Source organism: Uloborus diversus, chromosome 8 (assembly GCF_026930045.1).
Source record: "Uloborus diversus isolate 005 chromosome 8, Udiv.v.3.1, whole genome shotgun sequence".
Classification (NCBI taxonomy): domain Eukaryota; kingdom Metazoa; phylum Arthropoda; class Arachnida; order Araneae; family Uloboridae; genus Uloborus; species Uloborus diversus.
The window spans coordinates 140942598-140965895 of record NC_072738.1 but is presented as its reverse complement, the minus strand read 5'-3'; the positions used below and the strand labels follow the sequence as shown (position 1 = coordinate 140965895).

Genomic DNA, 23298 nt, shown 5'->3' with positions numbered 1-23298 from the left:
GGTTGCAAATCAGTGTCAACTAAGTCGGTGAATAATCGATCAGGTGATATCACATCATAATGACTAAACAACAAATTTGAAATTGAAATGTATAAATCTTCAATCAAAACTAAAGCTTCATTAAACATCTTTGGAGTAAAATCTAGATTTGGACATCGGTGTGTTTGTTTAACTCTATGGAGTACATCTTAAAGCATAAAATTTATATAGTTTCTCCACAGAAATGATAATTGTGTTGGATATTATGTCCAAAAAATATCTTAAACAGTTGACGAATACGGTTTCTGGTTATGCAAAACCTGCATTAGAAAATGCAACTCCCAATCATTGTATGCTACCAATAATTACAATTCGCGAAATGCATCGTGATATGTATTAAACACTCGACAATTAACGGTCCGCAAATATTCCCGTCTTTTAGGGAATGTTTAACGAAATTAAATGCAAAAACAACATTCACTTTGTTTTGGATAATGAGTTTCGTTTTGAATGAAGTTTTGGTTCCAATGTCTTGGCTTTAATTTTTAATTATGCCCGAGATTGATGAATGTTGTGTTCTTTATTTGCGTGGCTTCCATGATTTTTTTTATTTTATTCAACACTGTAAAAACAATTAAAAAACGTCCTTAAAAATAATGGGCTGCGAATATGCCCAATTTCTGCCAGTAACATATCTTAGAAAAAAATAGGAGCGTATCCCACTAAAAGTCAGAAACCTTCCTAAAATTATCCTGAAATCTTTCTGAAGAATTCCGAAACTTCTCCGATTCGAGACATCATTTCTCTGAACCTTTAAAGAGAACCGAAGTAAGATTAAAAATAATAGCTTGGCACATTTTTAGACTCACCAAGAAAGTACCAAAAGCATTATCGCAACCATAGCCACTGCTAAGAAGGAGTTTTAAGCACGCACAAAGAATTCTACTTGCTTGTTACTCTTGGAAAGTTACGGAATCCAGAGACTCCCTTCCTCCCATTGGGAGTTATGTCAATCTGTACGGACCACGACGACGGTAATGAAGTCAGTTTATCACTAAAATTCATAAACCTTCCTGAAATCTTTGAAGAATTCAGAACTATCCCAGGCTAAAAGCCAGTCGTGTCGCTGGACCTTCCTGAACAGATTAAGTAAGTTGATAGAAAGCCTGACACCTCTCTACTTTTCCAAGAAAGCTCTAACACTAACGCTGCAAGCATGGCGAAAGGTAAGACAGACTTGCAAGCAAGTATCATGGGCTAATTCGTCTGATATTCCTGCAAAGCTACGGAATCCAGAGGCTCTTTCACTCTCATTGCGAGTTTAATCAATGTAGACCATAAATAATCGAACTGAAGCCGATACACTTAATAAACACGCTCAGTTAATCTTTAAACTGGGAGTTAAAAATATTTTTCGCAACAGTGAGAAGTCTGCATTCATAACGTTTGTAGCAATTCAGGAAACTTTTTGAAGCAGATGCTTGATTTCGAAATAAAATTGTTGAGGACCTGTGAAATCCCAGCATGTTCCATTTAAATAATCAGTGACATTTCGGATTTGTTTACAGTGCATGTAAAACAGCGTGGAACATTGTTAAATAATTTTATTTCTGAGAATTGGGCCAAACACATTAGGTTTTAGACAATGTAAAAAAAATCAGGGTCGTTTTTGGTGGTTCAAGTCTTCTCCGTAGAAAATATCTTCGGTAAAATATACTCTTTGACCGTTTTCAAGATGTACTGCAAGATGCTGTACAGAAAGGTCTCTTTCGTATATGGGGAAGCCAGATAGCTTCGTTGCTGTTGTCATGTCCACTAATCGCTCAGCGTGTTTTTTCGGCACTTTTGTCCATATCTCTCATTTCAAATGCTTCCTAATAAGGCTATTGAATAACGTATTTGGCTACGTATTTAATAGCGTTAACGAAACTGCAAAACTCGACATTTATATGAGCCTCATACGTTTTTAAAAGCAGTGGTGAGTATGGAACTACCCGCTGCTTATCAATTTCAACTTGATTTGTAGAATTTGACATTTAGATTGAAAAGTGTGGCCTCTATACTCCTCATTTCTACGGCGATATTGTTGATAACCATCAATATCTGTAACATAGTATCATTTGTAAATTTTAATTAACTTAAGAATAAAATTTCTGAGGATGAATCACTTACAGCGCCATCTAGTAAAAATTATCAGAACCAAACAATGAATACACATTATTGATGTATAATAAACATTTTATTTGCAATAAAAAATTATAAAAACCATCCTATCTTTTAAGTTGAACCAAGTTACAGATACGTATTAAATTTGATAAAAATCGAATCAGTAGTTTCGGAGTTTACCCCGAACAAACATCGTGACACGAGATTTATATATATATACTAGCTGACCCAGCCACGCGTTGCTGTGGCGAAGTAGTTGGATTAAAATATTCTTTTACTCAATATTTTGAGAGAATCTAATTAATATTTTTAGTAAAGCTTAAAATAGTGTGGCCAAGTATAAAACAAATGAGATTGATAATGTACGTGTTAGGCTGAATTAAGTAATTATTGAATTTGGAAAGCACTAACTAAATTTTCAATAGTTAAAGCACTATACTTACGTTTAGTAAATTTTGCAAGTATGACTTCGGCCAAAAATACAAACAAAATAACTTGAAAGTGATAGTAAATATCGAAACTGATTGTAATATATCAGAACGTAGAAATTAAATATAAACCAACATACACTTTTAGAATGTACACTTAATTTTATTCATCTCAATTTATCTATAATTTGTAATCAATAACTTTTTTACAAAATACATTAACTAAATTAAAACATATAAAAATTAAATTTTATAAATGAGGTAGATAACATTGACTTCGATCTATTGTTTCTATTATTTGAAAACTAAAAATTGTCTAAGCACTAAATTGTGCACAATATTCTTGCTTTAACCTGTCTTTTGCAAACACGAATAGGTATGATAACTTTCCCACTCGTGAGTAGGCGATAGATACAGGGCGTCCTGAAAAAGACTGAAAGTTTTCAAAAATTTTTAACGGGAAAATGGTTAATGACAAAAAAATAATTTTTGCAGAAAATTCATGTGGTGGGCAGTAAGTTTCGTCTCCCAGAGCTTCAAAGTTCATTTCAGAAGTTTTTCAATAGATGGCGCTGCAGATAGTAAGTCTCTAAGTCAAAAAATAATTATTGGAATTCACCGGTTTTTCCTTCAATTGCGACATGTGGTTGCAGCCGGCGGCAGACATTTTGAAAATATTGTTGCGAAATTGTATTTAATAAAAACATTTTTCGAAAGACTATAATGTAATTTTCTGTCTTTCTTTGATTTACGGTCTTACGTCTGCTGCGCCATCTATTGGAGAATACTTGAACTAAATTTTTTGGAACTTCGGGGACCGAAACTTACCGCCCACCACATGAATTTTCTGCAAAAATTATTTTCTTTTTCATCAACCATTTCATTGTTATGAATTTTTGAAAACAGTCAGTTTCAAAAGCTAAACAAATCGAAAATTGAAGCGTTCCAAATGTGTTTGAAAATTATGACGCTATGAATCGCTTACGTAGCTACACAAAAATTTCTCCTTTAAACTTTTCCGTCAAAATTGTAGAAATTTTGATGAAGAAACGTGTGCCGTTGCATAATCTGGATTTAAACTGGGAAAAAGAATAATTGGTGAACGAATTTTAAACCGAAAATCGTCTAGTGGCATTCGTGGTATATCCAGAGAATTTAAAAGTTCAGTTGGAATGTTTACGGCTTTGTTTTCATCGACAACTGTATAGCCGTGTTCAGCATCAACGGTCAGCACAATCTGATTATGATTTTTTTTTCCGCTGTCAGTAATGGCTCATTATTCGCAATAATTGTAGCTAAGACAGCATCACTGCACTGTTTTTTCTCGTTGCAAATCAGTGTCAACTAAGTCGGTGAATAATCGATCAGGTGATATCACATCATAATGACTAAACAACAAATTTGAAATTGAAATGTATAAATCTTCAATCAAAACTAAAGCTTCATTAAACATCTTTGGAGTAAAATCTAGATTTGGACATCGGTGTGTTTGTTTAACTCTATGGAGTACATCTTAAAGCATAAAATTTATATAGTTTCTCCACAGAAATGATAATTGTGTTGGATATTATGTCCAAAAAATATCTTAAACAGTTGACGAATACGGTTTCTGGTTATGCAAAACCTGCATTAGAAAATGCAACTCCCAATCATTGTATGCTACCAATAATTACCATTCGCGAAATGCATCGTGATATGTATTAAACACTCGACAATTAACGGTCCGCAAATATTCCCGTCTTTTAGGGAATGTTTAACGAAATTAAATGCAAAAACAACATTCACTTTGTTTTGGATAATGAGTTTCGTTTTGAATGAAGTTTTGGTTCCAATGTCTTGGCTTTAATTTTTAATTATGCCCGAGATTGATGAATGTTGTGTTCTTTATTTGCGTGGCTTCCATGATTTTTTTTATTTTATTCAACACTGTAAAAACAATTAAAAAACGTCCTTAAAAATAATGGGCTGCGAATATGCCCAATTTCTGCCAGTAACATATCTTAGAAAAAAATAGGAGCGTATCCCACTAAAAGTCAGAAACCTTCCTAAAATTATCCTGAAATCTTTCTGAAGAATTCCGAAACTTCTCCGATTCGAGACATCATTTCTCTGAACCTTTAAAGAGAACCGAAGTAAGATTAAAAATAATAGCTTGGCACATTTTTAGACTCACCAAGAAAGTACCAAAAGCATTATCGCAACCATAGCCACTGCTAAGAAGGAGTTTTAAGCACGCACAAAGAATTCTACTTGCTTGTTACTCTTGGAAAGTTACGGAATCCAGAGACTCCCTTCCTCCCATTGGGAGTTATGTCAATCTGTACGGACCACGACGACGGTAATGAAGTCAGTTTATCACTAAAATTCATAAACCTTCCTGAAATCTTTGAAGAATTCAGAACTATCCCAGGCTAAAAGCCAGTCGTGTCGCTGGACCTTCCTGAACAGATTAAGTAAGTTGATAGAAAGCCTGACACCTCTCTACTTTTCCAAGAAAGCTCTAACACTAACGCTGCAAGCATGGCGAAAGGTAAGACAGACTTGCAAGCAAGTATCATGGGCTAATTCGTCTGATATTCCTGCAAAGCTACGGAATCCAGAGGCTCTTTCACTCTCATTGCGAGTTTAATCAATGTAGACCATAAATAATCGAACTGAAGCCGATACACTTAATAAACACGCTCAGTTAATCTTTAAACTGGGAGTTAAAAATATTTTTCGCAACAGTGAGAAGTCTGCATTCATAACGTTTGTAGCAATTCAGGAAACTTTTTGAAGCAGATGCTTGATTTCGAAATAAAATTGTTGAGGACCTGTGAAATCCCAGCATGTTCCATTTAAATAATCAGTGACATTTCGGATTTGTTTACAGTGCATGTAAAACAGCGTGGAACATTGTTAAATAATTTTATTTCTGAGAATTGGGCCAAACACATTAGGTTTTAGACAATGTAAAAAAAATCAGGGTCGTTTTTGGTGGTTCAAGTCCTCTCCGTAGAAAATATCTTCGGTAAAATATACTCTTTAACCGTTTTCAAGATGTACTGCAAGATGCTGTACAGAAAGGTCTCTTTCGTATATGGGGAAGCCAGATAGCTTCGTTGCTGTTGTCATGTCCACTAATCGCTCAGCGTGTTTTTTCGGCACTTTTGTCCATATCTCTCACTTCAAATGCTTCCTAATAAGGCTATTGAATAACGTATTTGGCTACGTATTTAATAGCGTTAACGAAACTGCAAAACTCGACATTTATATGAGCCTCATACGTTTTTAAAAGCAGTGGTGAGTATGGAACTACCCGCTGCTTATCAATTTCAACTTGATTTGTAGAATTTGACATTTAGATTGAAAAGTGTGGCCTCTATACTCCTCATTTCTACGGCGATATTGTTGATAACCATCAATATCTGTAACATAGTATCATTTGTAAATTTTAATTAACTTAAGAATAAAATTTCTGAGGATGAATCACTTACAGCGCCATCTAGTAAAAATTATCAGAACCAAACAATGAATACACATTATTGATGTATAATAAACATTTTATTTGCAATAAAAAATTATAAAAACCATCCTATCTTTTAAGTTGAACCAAGTTACAGATACGTATTAAATTTGATAAAAATCGAATCAGTAGTTTCGGAGTTTACCCCGAACAAACATCGTGACACGAGATTTTTATATATATATAGATAGATAAACAAAAAAACTGACTGGATTAAATGTTCCTTATACTAAAAATTGCTGCATAAGACATGTACAATCTACTGTAATAATTGTAGTAAGAAAATAATTCGCAAAAAGATTAAAAACAAGAAATATTAACATACATGTATATGGCATCTCTCCCATACGCTATGGGAGAGATGGCCTGTTGTCAACTTACAATTTTTGTTTATTTTTTATTTTTTATTTAAGTCTATAAAGCTCGTTAATGGTAATATTAATACTTAATAATAACGTAACTTTAAAATAAAACATAAAGGACTGATTTATATTGCATTTTAAATTTTTTGTCTAATTTCTACGAAAAGTATGCAGTCTCTCCCACTTTTACCCTATACGATCTTTCAATTCTCGCAATTTTTTAGACAAAGGTGGTATTCAAACGCTATCTTTGATGAAACCTCAGAAAAGAAAATCAGATGGGGTTAGGTTTGGCGATCTCCCTTGCCAACGCATAAAGGGTAACTCATCATCAGCTGCACGGTCAATCCAGCGTTGCAGAACTTCAGTGGCGCAGCAAGATGGAAGAAGGAATGAAGGAATTTCTGGCTGCGCTAGTGCGGAACGTGCAAGTTTAAGTAGTTACTAACGTTAAAAAAAAAAAAAAAATCACGGTTTATCTTTATTTTGATGTATTATTTACAGTGGTTCGTGTAATAGTTTATGAAATATAAATTTTCAAAACCGGGCTATAACGTTGTACTTTCTTCTGCCCAATAAACATCACATTTACATATTATACGTATTCAGAACCTTTCATTCATTCAGAACATGTTAATCGCCCTTTTACAACATCAAACCCGCATATCAGACTTATTTCAATTTTCCTTCAATTGTACAAAGAAGGCTTCATGTTTCAAAATTCGTTGATTAATACTTTTAATATACATCGTATACGATCCAAAAGTAATGAGCCTCACGTTTTCCTTACTTTGTAAAACGATATGATATTAATTTTCGTTACAGAGATATCGTCGCCAGATGCTGAGATATTTTTGGTCACCATAAAATGGCGCTTAACAGTTTCATCCGAAATGTTACCAAAATAAGTAATACAATTTGGTGATTGTTTGAAATTGTGCAAAAAGGAAAATTAATGGAAGTTTTTGTGCTGTTTATGGATTTGCCTAATTTAGTTGCTGGATTATTTAACACAGTAAAAAAAGTGTTTTGAAAATTCTTTGATTGGCGATATTTTGTTTACATGGTGAAAGCTGAGAAACATTATGACGTAGTCTTCGGCTTCAAAAACAGCAACGTTGAAAAAACTGCCAAATGCATCAGCTACAGAAATATTTCTGCAAAAATTTTAGCGATCTGCTGGTTGTTTGGATAATGAGTAAGTGTTCAATCAGCATAAATAATAATAAAAACCATTAATTACATTATAGTTCCGTTTAAATGGAAAATCATCAGCCGAATCATGTATTCGGAACTCCAGCGCTCGAATACGCTACCTTGCGGTGATTTATAAAACTGCGTCTGCACCTAAAACATTGCCACGTTGCGCATCACGTGTGTCTGTTGACGTAAACACAGGCAGTTTGTTCTGAGTATTTATTAACGCAATCGATGTGTCTTAGTTTGCTTTCAGCTACAGAAATTAATTCGTCCCTTAGTAGTATTCTCGAGCTTCTCAAAATAATGTTAGTTTTCCTTATTTCTTTCAAAAAAGTATTAAATGGTGGAAGCATAAACAAGAAAACTCTGGATTAACAAAATTGGATAACGTTATACCAGGTAAAATTTTTTATTGTTTTGTATGAATTTGTAAGAATATGAGTTTTTTTTAATCTTAAATTAATTTAACTAATCATATTTTACAGCAGCATTTAGTTGGAATGGACAGTGTGCAAAATATTTTCTTGAATTTATTATCGTAGAACAAAATGAAAAATGTTTAACCGAGAAAGAATTTACTTTATTCCTTTTATTCTCAGCTGAAAGGTTTCGCCAAATTTGTTTAGGGTTATAGTAGTTTTAGTATTGTGCAAGCAAAGTAGCCTTGGCGAGTTTTCGCGTTTTTAGTTAAACCATTTTTAATTTTTATCATGAGTGGAATAAAATGATAGTAAGATTACAGAATTCAATAAGTAAAAAGAAATAATGGTCAATCAACTGAAAAGAAAACTACCACCATATATAAACTGTGAGTACACATTTTATTTATTTTGTTCTGAGTGAATTTGAATAAATATCAGTTTTTCAATTCGATGAAAAAAAAACGAACTTAACAACATTGACTGGACACTTTTACTTAACCTAATTCTACATAAATGATTTAAATAACCTTTGTTACTACAGTATCCTACTGAAATAGACAGTATGCAAATAAATTTTCTTGAAAATATTTATCGCAGAACAGATTGAAAAATCCAGAAAGAACGTTAAGAATTTGAACAATAAAAAATAAAAGTTCGCCAAAAATCTGTTTATAGGGGTATGGTTTTAAAATTATGTGAAAGAATAATGTATCTTGACAAGATTTCGCATATCGGGTAAATCATTTCCATGACGAATGAATTAAATGCATGATTTCTTTGGATATCCAATCATATAGTCATAGAAATAAATTATCTAGTGTTAAACGTTACTCTTGACAGTCTGCCACGTATGTGCACTATGTGACAAAAATGTCAACAAATGCTGGAAATGTCACGAAACTGAACTTAATATGTACTAATGTATAGAAAAAACGGTACAAAATGAAAATGCCGTTCGAAGCGAACCAAAAATTTATGAGTTCCGAATTCAACATCGTGAAAATGGCTGCTTCAGAACAACTTACTGTGTGTTCTGCATTAATTGTTTACTTTCGTAATACTTTTTGGTTTCTAATCTCTTTCTATATGGGTCAGAATAACCAAAAGACTTAGAAAAATCTTTTCAAACGAATAAAGCGAAAAAATCATACATACGAACAAAAATCACAACACTTTTACCATTTTCTTCGTTACCACATGCGTTTGTTTTAGTTTTCAATTCCGCCATTAGACAGTGACTGCAGTGCCCCCTATAGTTCGTTGGAGTTGCGAATTATTTGCCAATCTTGTGCAAAAATCTTACTTCAAGATTTGACTTGAGAAAAGCCTTGAACAGTCACGAAAAGCAAAGAAAGTCAACAATACAACAATTGTCGCTATCGACAGGGAGTTGAGATGATACACTAAATACTGTATTGAGTTGAGGAAAGCCTTCGAACATGGATCTAAAAAGCTCATAACTCGTTTTTTACTCTACTTAGAAATTTCGAACAGGTGCCATCTTCAGCAGAAAAATCAGAGCTTTCGATGGACATATAATGTAAATATGTGCAAGTATTTTTTCATCCCAATATTAGAGAATTTATACAAAAATTGTGTTTTATTGCCCCCCCTAAGGGGGTTTTGCCTCCCATAACGGGACGAAAACTACCCAATGTGTTATTCTGATGCATAAGCTATATTATTGTAAAGTTTCATCAAAATCCGTTCAGTACACTAAAAAAAATCCGGAAACGTTTCTGAGTATATCGTGCAGCTGCGGTTCATGAAATTTTCAAAAACGTTTCTGAGTATTTCGGAATTCTCTTTCTGTATTGTCCAGAAACGTGTCTGAGTATTTCGGAATCCTCTTTCTGTAATTTCCAGAAATGTTTCTGAGTATTTTGGAATATTCTTTCTGTAATTTTCAGAAACGTTTCTGAGTATTTTGAAATACTCTTTCTGTAATTTTCAGAAACGTTTCGGAGAATTTCGGAATCCTCTCTCCGTAATTTCCAGAAATGTTTCTGAGTATTCTGTGCAGCTGTGGTTCATAAAAGTTTCGAAAACGTTTCCGACTATTTCGGAATTCTCCAAACAATTTTCAAAAACGTTTCCGAGAATTTCGGAATGCTTTTTCCGTGATTTTTTCTAAAATATCATTTTTTACTGTACTATTGCATACTATATCAGTTTCAATTCTTTCATATATAAGAGCAATGAAACAAGCAATTGTAGAATCATTCGTGGATTTTTTTTTCTGAATTTCTAATGACAAATAGCATGGTTAACAGCATAACATATGCGCAGTTATAAATTTTTGAAAATTTATGAAATAATATAGTAGTTTCATTCTTAATCACAAAATCGTCAGCAGAGGGGAGGGGGGTACTTTCTCAAAAGAGGGATTGTTTATTAAACAATCTTAAACTTCAGTTTTTCTCTCAATATTTTCAAGACAAAATTATCAACATATTGTATTTTTAATGCAGAACTTTAAAACATATCCCGTATCAAACTAGATAGCTTTTATTTTCGAATAAAATTTGACAGAACTTACCTACCCTTCGCGTTCCGGAATTCGTTCACCTCAAATCAATTTCTCTGGCGAACAAAGTGTACCGAAAAGTACCAACAGAGAAATTGGTGAATTTAAATATGACACCAAGCCCTCCTGCTGGAACCATTCGGGTTGATTCTTCTGTTCTTGCCCTTTTCCAGTTCATCACAAATATAAATACTTAATCAAAATAGGTTACTGATTTTATTTTTACAGTGTGCGCAAAATGCATTATATATTTTATTTATTAAAACATTGAACTCTATTACATGATTATTCCATTTCATATATATGAGAATCCCTCCCCCCCCCCCACCATAAGAGTGATGGTGCACCCATAAAATTCTATAAAGGCACCCCCTTAAAAAAAGCAACCCCTTGAAAATGTCAATGATGGCACAGTCTGCGTGGTGAACGCCCCTCGTCTTCTCCCCATATGAACATTGTATATTAATAACATAGCATTTAATAAATGATCACTTTTAAAACAATGACATGAAATAATATTAATTTTTATTTCGGCATAAATGCAGCTGTTCCATTTTTGCCACTGACTCATTCCTCCTGACTGTCCTACATTAAACTAGAATATCCACGAAGGAAATGTTATTTACCGAACAACTAATGTCAAGGAATTTTTTATTGTCAACCACATTTAACAAAATGAATAAGCACGTGAATTAATTGCATAACTATGTTGCTTACTAATAGATAACTGGGTCATTTTCGAATGGTATAAATATTTTTTAAATGAATGAATAAATTACAATAAAAAAAGATAAATAATACTGGCACATTTTTTGTGAAGCATATTACAATACTAGAAAACATTTGCATTACCATATTTTTAATGAATTAAACAATTGATTTTTTTTTCTTTTTTAAACCAAAATGTATGAACATCCAAGTATTTCGAAATAACTTTTCTGTGATTGCTTCTCAAATATAAATCTTATTTCTTTTGCGCAATTAATCAGTTTCAGTTGGTTACAACAAATAATACACCGCGCACATAGGTATGTAGGATAACTTTAAATTAATTCGATAAACCAAAAAACAGTTACAATTAGAGCCTCATCAAATGCAAATCAACAAAAATATAAATGTATATAACAACATGTTTTAAAATATTCATTAATACTTACAAGTGAACATGAGCGGAAGAAAACCTAAGTACCTCCATTACAACTGAATAAGTAATAGAAAGGGTTCGTTTCATTAAGTATAAACACGGGTGTTGAAACTATTCATGCTTGAACACACAATATATATCTAATTATAGTCGCACTGGAAAGAAAATGGTTGTTAACTAACTTAATAGCTGCGTACATCGTCAAAAAAATCAAGGGCAGTCCAAAATGCAAAGGCGTAAAATTAATTTTGACACATTTTACTACTCTCCAGACATGAAATAACAAGCAGTCCAATGCTAGAGTTGCTGACTGCAGCAACCATAGATAAGAAAAAAATAAGTTATCGTTGTTTCCGACTCATTGGCGCCCGTGTTAGAAGGATGAAATATGTTTCGAAGCGTTGCGTCATCACTTCCGCGTCTGGATTTCTTGAAATAACAAAAAGCTTTCTGAATAATGAGGAGTTCGCTATTGGATGAAGGATTCCTACTATTTCGGAAACGTTTCCGATATATCTAGAAACGTTTCCGAAATTTGTTACAGTGTAGCACTTCTTCAATCTGCACGACGCACCAGAACCAAAAATGTTTCCTCCTAAGCAAATAGCGTGTGTCTCATTTTTTTTCTAAAAACAATAATTTGTTATTTAAAACCCCTTAAATGGACTTCCAATATACAAGAGTGAGTTAAAAGTTTTACAAAAAAAAAAAAGCTTGTTTTCTTTAGTAATACACTGTTACCTTTAGAAACAGCGTTCGAAGTATTGGTCATCATGTCGGTATCAACACCGGGAACTGCAAGCGGTTCCACAAAATTCTCTCCGTTCGTTCAATATTGTAATTGACTGTATGCCTGTTTAATAGTAGGTTCATAATAACTATAGAATCCGGGCACTGGATTTTTTGGAATTGCCGTTTTTTCCAGAACGAAGCAATATTTGACAATTATGCCAAAATCTAATACCTATCAAAATTTCCCCCACCATTCTATAACTTAAAATGATTTTATTGAATAAATTCAAAAATATTATTCAACAAATCTATACGGCAGGGCAACTCCAATTTTATTTTAATCTGCTATAAATTATTGCATTAGATGTGTTTCAACCTTTGATTGAAATTTTATTCGTCGATTACGAAATTCAGCTGATTTTTCAGCGTCATAACGTTTTAACGCGTTTATTGACAGGTGCGACACCATCATTAGATTTTTGTAATGCAGCTAGATATATAATTATATGATCGGAATATTATTCAAGTATTTTTAAATCGGAAATATTATTCAAGGATTCATTAATCATAAATATTATTCAAGGATTCAGTAATCGAAAATATTATTCAATAAACGTATGCCGACACTGCAACTCCAGTTTTATCTTAATCTACAACAATCTATTACATTAGATGTCTTTCGATCTTAGATTGTAATTTTAACCTTCGATTACGATATTCAATCCGATTTTCCAACGTCATAATGCTTTAACGCGCTTATTGACAGCTGCGACACCATCATTCGATTTTTTGTAATAGGGTAGACCGACCAGTGAGTGAACACCACCCAGTGAATGAACAGCGCTTCATTTTTTTTTTAAAAATAAGCTTCCAAAATTTTTTTTCTGAATACATTTACTACAAAAGCGTTCTTTATTGATATTCTAAGCTATCTGACACCTGATTGGTTACTTTGGATACGTATTTTTTTCCTGGAAAAAATTTGAAATTTGTACTGCCGTGAATCGTTCTTTCTCTCTTTTAAAATAATAAGGCTGGTTTCGTGCTAGCAATTATTTTGATACATATTATTTTTATCGATAAATTTTATTTTTTAACTCTACGAAAGAAAAATTAAGTATACATGTTTAGGCTATGGATTTAAATTGTTTCAGTCAATGCAGAATGCGTAGATTTTCAGGTAGAGGGGTGTTCAGTCACTGGGTACGAAAAATTGCGAAAACCCAGTGAATGAACACTGGCAAAATTTCTTTTGATTTAAAAAGAAATTTGAAGTTTCTTTGAGATATTTTCATTTTCGTACTTTTTTGTAATGCAGATAGTTTTATATGCTTATTTATTTATGTACTTCATTATATACTGTTACAAATTCTGTAAATAGTAATTATTGTAGGAACGTAACCTGTAAATAGTTTCCCGTAATGAATATACAACCCCTTTTTCATTCGGCTAAAGTATACGACCCCTATTTTCTTTCTTTTCATTGATAACGGTCTACTACTTTACAGAAGCGTGTGGAATATTTGAGAAATTTCTTTTCGGTGTATTTAAGCCGTTAGCGATGGATAAACAGTTAGTTTCGATTCAGATTTCGAACTGAGTGTGTGTATTAGCTCTGTTTATAGCGAGGCATTTCGCTGTGTTGTTTTCGTATTTGGAAGTAAATACGTGTGTAAACGTTGAGTTTACGGTGTTGCGTGATAATTGCTTAATTGCTGATGAATAATTTAGCAGTTGTTGACGATCTTTCTTGTACATAGTGTAAATAAATTTCCTGTGTTTTTATCAAGAACTGTGTTTTCATTACAAGAAAGTGGAAGTCGCACCGAATCCGTTACAGTATTTCTATTCTGGAATTCCACAAACATCATATTAATGGGAACATTTGCAAACTAATTATATGATTTTGAAGCCAGGCAGCTTTTCCCCACTACAATTTGGCGCCCAACGTGGGGCTACTTCTGGACTTTCTTGGAGTAAGTGTGACTTTGGACATTATTTTCATAAAGACTTTTTAAATTTGGACTTTATTTTTATGGTGATTACTCGCGCAATGGATGAACAATTAAAACAACTTCTTGACGCAATCAACTCTGTGAAAAATGATATGGCGACTAACCAAGAACAATTAAAAAATGAATTGGCGACTAACCAAGAACAATTAAAAAATGAATTGGCGACTAACCAAGAACAGTTAAATAGTGATTTAACTGCTAAAATTACTACAAGTCAAAATGAAATAAAAAGTGACCTAACGTCGATGAAAACCATGATGGAGAATCAACTAACCGCCATGGGAGATAAAGTTGATGCTCTGGAAGAAAAATTTGATACTGTGGAGGAGCGTATCGCCAATGTGGAAAATAAGTTGGAAGAAGAAGACAAGAAATTTACCTCATTTAAGGAAGAAATAATTAAAGACATGGAAAGGAGATTGGCGACCGCGGAAAGCAGCTCTGTACAGTTTGGCGCTCCCACATCGGTTGCTCGACCGTCCATTAAACTTGCCACATTTGATGGGAAAACTTCGTGGCAGGTTTACAAAACTCAATTCATGATAGTGGCGGAAGCGAACGGATGGGACTCTGCTACCAAGGCCTGTCATCTTGCAGCATCCCTGAGAGGTGACGCAGCGGACATTCTCCAGACCCTTCCGGACAGCCAGCGCCTGGATTTCGCCGCCCTCACATCTGCGTTGGAGCTTCGCTTCGGTGAGAAGTGCCAGAAAGATTTCAGCCGACTCCAGTTGAAATCCCGTTTCCAGAAAACCGGGGAAACCCTGCAAGAGCTAGCGGCGGACGTCGAGAGATTGTCTCATCTTGCTTTTTGTGACTGTCCTGCGGATGTTCGAGACAACCTGGCACTCAACTACTACATCGACGAGGTTCGAGATCCGGAAATCCAGAAAGCTCTACGGATGGCGGATGTCAAAGACCTGAGTTCTGCTGTTGTGTATGCGATGAAGTTGGAGGCCGCCCAGCAAGCAACCCGCAAGGATCGCCATTCAATCCGCGGCGTGAAAACTGATGAGCCTGATCCGGTTTCGTCACGTTTTGCTGATCTGGAAAAGCAAATAAAAGAAATTGCAGGAATCCTCAAAAGGAATTCGGCTCCCAAGGACCATAATGGACAATCACTTAAGTGCTGGAAATGTGGTGGCGAGGGTCACTTACGAAGAAACTGTGAAGCTCGTCGAGAAACCAGAGGGAAGAGCACCTCTCCCTCGCAGGTCCAGGAAAACTAAGCCATGGCAATCTCGCGGGGCGGAGGTCGCCAAATTGGAATGAGCCCCATCTTAAAGTTTTCCAGATTTCATCGACGAGTGGCGGCAGTAATGGACTGTTTGTTTACGCATATGTAAACGGGTTTCCCTGCGAACTGATTATTGACACTGGAGCCAATGTTACGATCATTAGAACAGATGTGGCTCGTCAATTTGGACTCAACATTCTGTGGACGCCGCCCTGCGTTACCCTCCAAACTGTGACAGGTGACAAGATCGAGATTGAAGGTAAAGTGATCTTAGAAATTGTGTTTGGAAATGCCATTTACCATCATACCGCATTCGTTGCTGCTATCATAGACCCCTTCATTCTCGGATTGGACTTTTTAAAGAAGTATGACTTCAACCTCGATTTCAAGACTAACGAGCTGCACTCGACGAGAGAAGACATAGCAGTCTTTCCCGCAGAAAGTGATGCAAAATCCGCTCATCAAATAATTGCCCAAACAGATTTATCAATTCCTTCAAGGTCAGAATCATTAATACCCGGCTCCATTGAAGAAAGCAATAGTTTTAGATTTGGACTCATTGAATACCCCAACTTAAGCAATAACCCAAAAGGAGTGCTGGTGGCATCTACGCTTGTGGACCTTTCCAAGGATGTAATTCCTGTGAGAGTCGCCAACGTGAGTGAAAGGCCAAGGAATATCGGGAAAGGCGAAGTGTTAGCAACTTGTACTCCCGTAAACTGCATCATTAGAAGAATCAATTCCCCCGAGACTGTGTCTTCTGAGTCCTTGACATCGAAGTTAATTGGGAGTGCACCCTTATCGAAGGATCAAAGAACTGCTGCGGAACAATTGGTGGACGACTTCAAGCATCTGTTTTCATCTACATCGGAGGATGTGGGCCGGACGAATTTAACGCAGCATAGGATCTACACTGGAGAACACCCCCCTATTAAACAGCATCCAAGACGACTACCGTTCGCCAAGAAGGAAGAGGTTGAGACCCTCCTGAAAGAGATGAAGGAGAATGATGTAATCGAACCGTCATCCAGTCCTTGGGCCTCTCCCATCGTCTTGGTCCGAAAGAAAGATGGCTCCACCAGATTTTGTGTCGATTACCGACGGCTGAATGAAATCACCAAGAAAGACAGCTACCCTCTTCCACGGATAGACGACACCTTGGACACTCTTTCCGGACACAAGTGGTTTTCGACCCTGGACTTGAAGAGCGGCTACTGGCAGGTTGAGATACACCCTGATGACCGAGAAAAAACAGCATTTACAACTGGACAAGGCTTATGGCAGTTTAAAGTGATGCCCTTCGGCCTCTGCAATGCACCAGCTACGTTCGAGCGTCTTATGGAGACAGTGTTAAGAGGACTTTCTTACGAATCCTGTCTGGTCTACTTAGACGATATCATCATCGTGGGACGCAGCTTCGAAGAACATCTGGCAAATCTTAGGAAGGTGCTGCAAAAGCTTAAGGAAGCCAATCTGAAGTTAAGCCCGTCCAAATGTAATTTGTTCCGCCGGGAAGTGAACTACCTTGGTCACATCATCTCTTCTGAGGGTGTGCAAACCGATCCAGAGAAGGTATCTGCGGTCAGGAGTTGGAGTCGTCCCGAAAACATCCATCAGTTGCGAAGTTTCCTGGGGCTCTGCACGTACTACAGGAAGTTTGTGAAGGGTTTTTCCAACATTGCACGACCTTTGCATAAGCTGACGGAGAGCAAGCAAAAGTATGAATGGTCCAAAGAATGCGAAGATGCATTTCTACGACTGAAGGAGGCTTTAACATCAACGCCTATCCTCGCCTATCCTCAGCCTGAAAAATCCTTCATCCTGGACACTGATGCGAGCAACGAGGGAATTGGAGCTGTTTTATCCCAAGATATTGACGGAAATGAACATGTCATCGCTTACTGGAGCAAATGCTTATCAAAGTCGGAGCGAAATTACTGCGTCACCAGAAAGGAGTTACTGGCCATAGTGAAAGCTGTAGAACACTTCCATCATTACCTCTACAGCCGAAAATTTCTGCTTCGGACAGATCATGCCTCGTTAACTTGGCTTTTGAACTTCAAGAATCCAGAAGGCCAGATAGCCAGATGGATACAGCGGCTCCAGGAATATGACATGGAGATCAAGCATCGAAAAGGGTTATCTCACGGTAATGCTGACGCTTTATCAAGGAGACCCTGTCCTGAGAACTGCCACTATTGTTCCCGAATCGAGAAACAGTATGGAACGACTAGCCCTACCGCCTATCAGGTGACAGTGACTCCAACATCATCAGAACCTGATCCATGGAGTGATGACCAAGTTCGAAAAGATCAACTTGAAGACCCCGACATAAAACCAATTTTAGAGTTCATGGAAAGTGACAGTCGACGCCCTAGCTGGCAGGACGTTTCCATCTTCAGTCCTGCAACAAAAAGATACTGGGCTTTATGGAACTCACTCCATTTACGGAACGGCGTGCTACACCGGAAATGGGAATCTGACGACGGCAAGACATCTAGGTGGCAGTTACTACTTCCTCGATCCAGGATTTCAGATGTTCTGAAAGAAATACATAGTAGTGCGACTGGAGGACATTTTGGTGTCTTGAAAACTCTCAATAAAGTTCGGGAGCGCTTCTTCTGGAGCAAGGCGAAGGATGACGTGGAGAAGTGGTGCCATTCTTGTGACGCCTGTGCTGCTCGTAAAGGACCGAAGAAAAGAAGCAGAGGGAAGCTACATCTGTACAACGTTGGAGCTCCTTTCGAACGAATTGGGATCGACATCCTGGGTCCTCTACCAAGAACTGCTGATGGGAACAAATACATTCTTGTTTCCATCGACTACTTCACCAAATGGCCGGAAGCATATCCCATTCCAGATCAAGAGGCTACTACCGTAGCAGAGACTCTAGTCCAACATTGGATCTCGAGATACGGAACACCTTTGCAGATTCATTCCGATCAAGGGAGGAATTTCATCTCTGCTGTGTTTAAGGGCCTATGTCAAATTTTCGGAATTGAGAAAACTAGGACAACACCACTACACCCACAATCGGACGGCATGGTGGAGAGATTTAACCGCACAATCCTGAATAATCTCTCACTTATGGTATCCAGAAATCAACAGGATTGGGACAAGAAGCTACCTTTGTTCCTGCTGGCCTACCGCAGTGCTGTCCACGAGACTACCGGATATACCCCATCTCAGATGCTCTTCGGACGAGAGCTTCGGCTACCTTGTGATCTCGTCTTCGGTCGTCCTCCGGATGCGCCTTCATCGCCTGAGGAGTACATCCAGGATCTCCAGGCCCGGTTGGAAGACGTTCATAACTTCGCACGAGAGCGAATCAACATCGCGGCGGAGAAGATGAAGACCCGATACGACACAAGGTCTACTGGACATGAATTCAACGAAGGCGACAAGGTTTGGTTATGGAATCCCATCCGACGGAAAGGTCTTTCACCCAAATTGCAGTCGCATTGGGATGGACCCTACAAAGTCGTTAACCGACTAAATGACGTCGTAGTGAGGATCCAAAAATCACCTAATGCAAAACCTAGGGTTGTACATTATGATCGGTTAGCCCCATACTATGGCCATAGTTCATGAGTATTACGTAAACAACCATGGTTGATAACATAAAAGTTGTAGATAATTTTTGCTTTTAATGTTTAGTAATATTTCTTGTTATTATTGTGTTTTCTGTATCTGTTAGTTATTAATTAATGTGTATATTTGTAAACTTGTGATAGAAGTTTGGCACCCTTTCTGGGGATTGTACTGCCCGGGACGTGCAGTCCTTAGGAAGGGGGCAATGTTACAAATTCTGTAAATAGTAATTATTGTAGGAACGTAACCTGTAAATAGTTTCCCGTAATGAATATACAACCCCTTTTTCATTCGGCTAAAGTATACGACCCCTATTTTCTTTCTTTTCATTGATAACGGTCTACTACTTTACAGAAGCGTGTGGAATATTTGAGAAATTTCTTTTCGGTGTAATTAAGCCGTTAGCGATGGATAAACAGTTAGTTTCGATTCAGATTTCGAACTGAGTGTGTGTATTAGCTCTGTTTATAGCGAGGCATTTCGCTGTGTTGTTTTCGTATTTGGAAGTAAATACGTGTGTAAACGTTGAGTTTACGGTGTTGCGTGATAATTGCTTAATTGCTGATGAATAATTTTGCAGTTGTTGACGATCTTTCCTGTACATAGTGTAAATAAATTTCCTGTGTTTTTATCAAGAACTGTGTCTTCATTTCAAGAAAGTGGAAGTCGCACCGAATCCGTAACAATACTTTATAATTTCTTTATTTTTGTCTTTGTAAACAATGCACTTTTTCCTGTGTGTTTTATCTTATATCTATCTATATCTCTACCTGTATATTAACCTATATATACCTACCTACATTTATCTTTCTGTATCTTTATCTCTCTTGATAGATAGACAGGTAGATAGAGAGATAGAGAAATAGAAATATATATACACACAAAGTGAGAGGATAGATAGGTATGTTTGTGGTTGTTATGTATGTATGTTTGTATATTGACAGATCGATAAATAGATTGATGAAGATATAGAGACAGATACATAAAAAAATAAGAGGTAAGTAGAAATATAGGTAGATAAATATAGAGATAGAATAGGTAGGTAGATAGATCGATCGATATATTTATTGATAGATAAATAGATAGGAAGTGGTTAATAGATAGATAGGTAGATAGACTATTATAGAGATAGATAGTAGGTAGATATATAGACAGGTAGATAGACCGATAGATATAAATTGGTGGATAGATAGACAGATAGATAGATAGATAGATAAGCAGATAAGTATAGAGATAAGTAGATAAATCGATAGATAAGTAGATACATAGATAGATAGATAAGTAGATACATAGATAGATAGATAAGTAGATAGATAGAAAAATAGATAAGTACATTGATAAATAGGTAAATAGACATAGAGTTAAATAGATACGATATACAAATAGATAGATAGATATATACACTGTAAAAACGATTCAGAAACGTTCCTGGAAAATAATAGGCAGCTGATGTGCCCAATTTCAGCCAGTAACATATCTCGCAAAAACCAGGAACGCTTTCCGCTAAAATTCAGTAACCTTCCTGAAAAATCCCGAAATCTTCCCATTTCAAGTCAGTCGTGTCCCCAGAACTTAAGAGCAATCTTAGGCAGTGATAATATAACAGCTTAGCACCTTCCTGATTAATCAAGACAGTGATTGCAAAAATGGCCGAAGCTAAGCCAGAATTGCAGGTATTAAGCATCTCGCTTGATTGCAATTCTCGCAAAGCTACGTAGTCCATACTTATTTGCTCCCTTTGGGAGTTCAATCAGCATGGACGAGTCGCATTCAAGTGGAAGCCGATACACCTTATAAATACTCTTAGTTAATCTTTAAACTGGGAGTTAAAAATATTTTTTACAACAGAGAGAAGTCTGCATTTGGACAACTTGTAGCAATTCAGGAAACTTCTTTTTGACAATGATACTTGATTTTTCCATTAAGTGGATAAAAACCATTGAAATCCCGAAACGTTACACGGAAACACTCAGGAACGTTTCGGAATTTTTTTACAGTGTAGATACATACATACATAGATAAATAAGTAGATAGATATATAGATAAGTATATATATATATATATATATATATATATATATATATATATATATATATATATATATATATATAGATAAATAAATAGCTAGATAGATATATAGATACATATATAGATAACTAGATACAGATAAGTAGATAGATAGAAAAATAGATAAGTACATTGATAAATAGGTAAATAGACATAGAGTTAGATAGATACGATATATAAATAGATAGATATATAGATACATACATAGATAGATAAGTAGATATATAGATAGAAAAATAGATAAGTACATTGATAAATAGGTAAATAGACATAGAGATAGATAGATACGATATATAAATAGATAGATATATAAATATATAGATAAGTAGATAGATAGATAAATATATAGGTAGCTAAATACAGATAAGTAGATAGATAGATAGAAAAATAGATAAGTACATTGACAAATAGGTAAATAGACATAGAGATAGACCGATAGATGTGTAGATAGAAAAATAGATAGAAAGGTATAGTGATAGATGGATACAGATGTAAAAAGATAGATATAGATAGATAGATAGATATAGATAGTTATATAAATAGATAGATAGATAAATAGATATAGATAGTTACATAGATAGATAGATAGATCTTAAAGAAACTGAGTTTCTTTTTGAATCAAAATTTATCATGTTCATTCACTGGACCAATTTGTGTTCATTTACTGGTTCGAGGTGTTCATTCACTGGGTCGTTGTGCCATTTTTTCTTTAAACATCTAAAAAAGTCGGGAGCGGTACCATTTAAGTTCCCGCGATTTTTTACAGATATTTACATAGATCAATTAAAATGTTTTAGCTATCACGATCTGTATTGTATAAAATTTAAAATTACTAGGATTTTTAAAAAATGAAATTGTGCTTAACTGTTCATTCACTGGTCGGTCTACCCTACAATGTTTTGTAAGTAATGTTTTGTAGATATAACAAAAATGTAATGAGCAATAGAAATATCTACTATGATCAATGAAGTATAATTATTTAAAGGGAGGTGAGTGGATTAAATACTTAGAAAAATGCTTGTTACTGGAAATCAAAGCCTTTCTTTCTTAGAATGGTTCGGATAAATTTTGTTTCTAGTTTGTGCAAAAGTTTTTTTTTTTTACATAAACTGAAAGCGTTTTTCCACTACAAATGGTAACTTACCTCCTCTCGATCCTCTGAAGATGAAAGTCAAAACGAAAGTAAGAGAGACAGAGTAAAAATAATTTCAGGAAGTGAAAATCTCCCAAAATTATGATCTTTCATGACAGCAATCATTGGAACTATTGTCTCTCAAACAGACCCAGTTAGAGAATCGCCTCAGTGTCAATTGATCTGTTAAATAGTTACCCATTGTCACAAAAACTCAATTGTCACTTCTTCAAGGTATAAATTTTAAAACTTGTCAATTTGACAATGTTGTGCTATTGTCTGGAACTTAACAAAGGGGGAAACGACCAATTTTTATTTCACGAAAAGTTTTCTGTTTTTTTCTCCACTCTTATCTAAAATATTACTAATTTGGAAAAATGACAAAATGAGTTAGAATCGGTGAACTTGCAAAAATGGACCCCTGTCGAGTTTAGAATAATTACGTAATGCAGTTAATAGAAATAACGTGGAAATAGTATAGAGGACTGCCGTAAATGACGTCACACTTTTTAAAACTTTTTAACTCATTTGCCCATTCGGTAACAAAGTGTCACCCCCCCCCCCCCCCCACCCCTTTGTCACACGTCACGGAATTTTTGATTAAGATATTATTATAACAAAAATCGAAGGTGTAGTCACCTTTCTTGTTACCCCCTCTCTCCCTCTCGTCACTAACTGTCCCAATTAAACGAATCCCTCTTCCCCCACAAAGCGTGAAATTATTTGTGGACAGCCCCTAAAGGTGACCAGAAACATACTATTTTTTTCTTCAAATAAATAAATTTTAACAT

At 35.5% G+C, this 23298-nt stretch overlaps 1 long non-coding RNA gene across 1 annotated transcript in view; it reads right to left on the bottom strand.

The window, feature by feature from the left end:
- LOC129228117 (uncharacterized) overlaps positions 1 to 22652 on the bottom strand; it is a 106424-nt gene extending 83772 nt beyond the window's left edge. Inside the window, exon 1 of the long non-coding RNA XR_008580888.1 lies at positions 22520 to 22652. This is a non-coding gene — a long non-coding RNA (uncharacterized LOC129228117). The remainder of the gene's footprint in view (positions 1 to 22519) is intronic.
- Between the last annotated feature and the right edge of the window lie 646 nt (positions 22653 to 23298).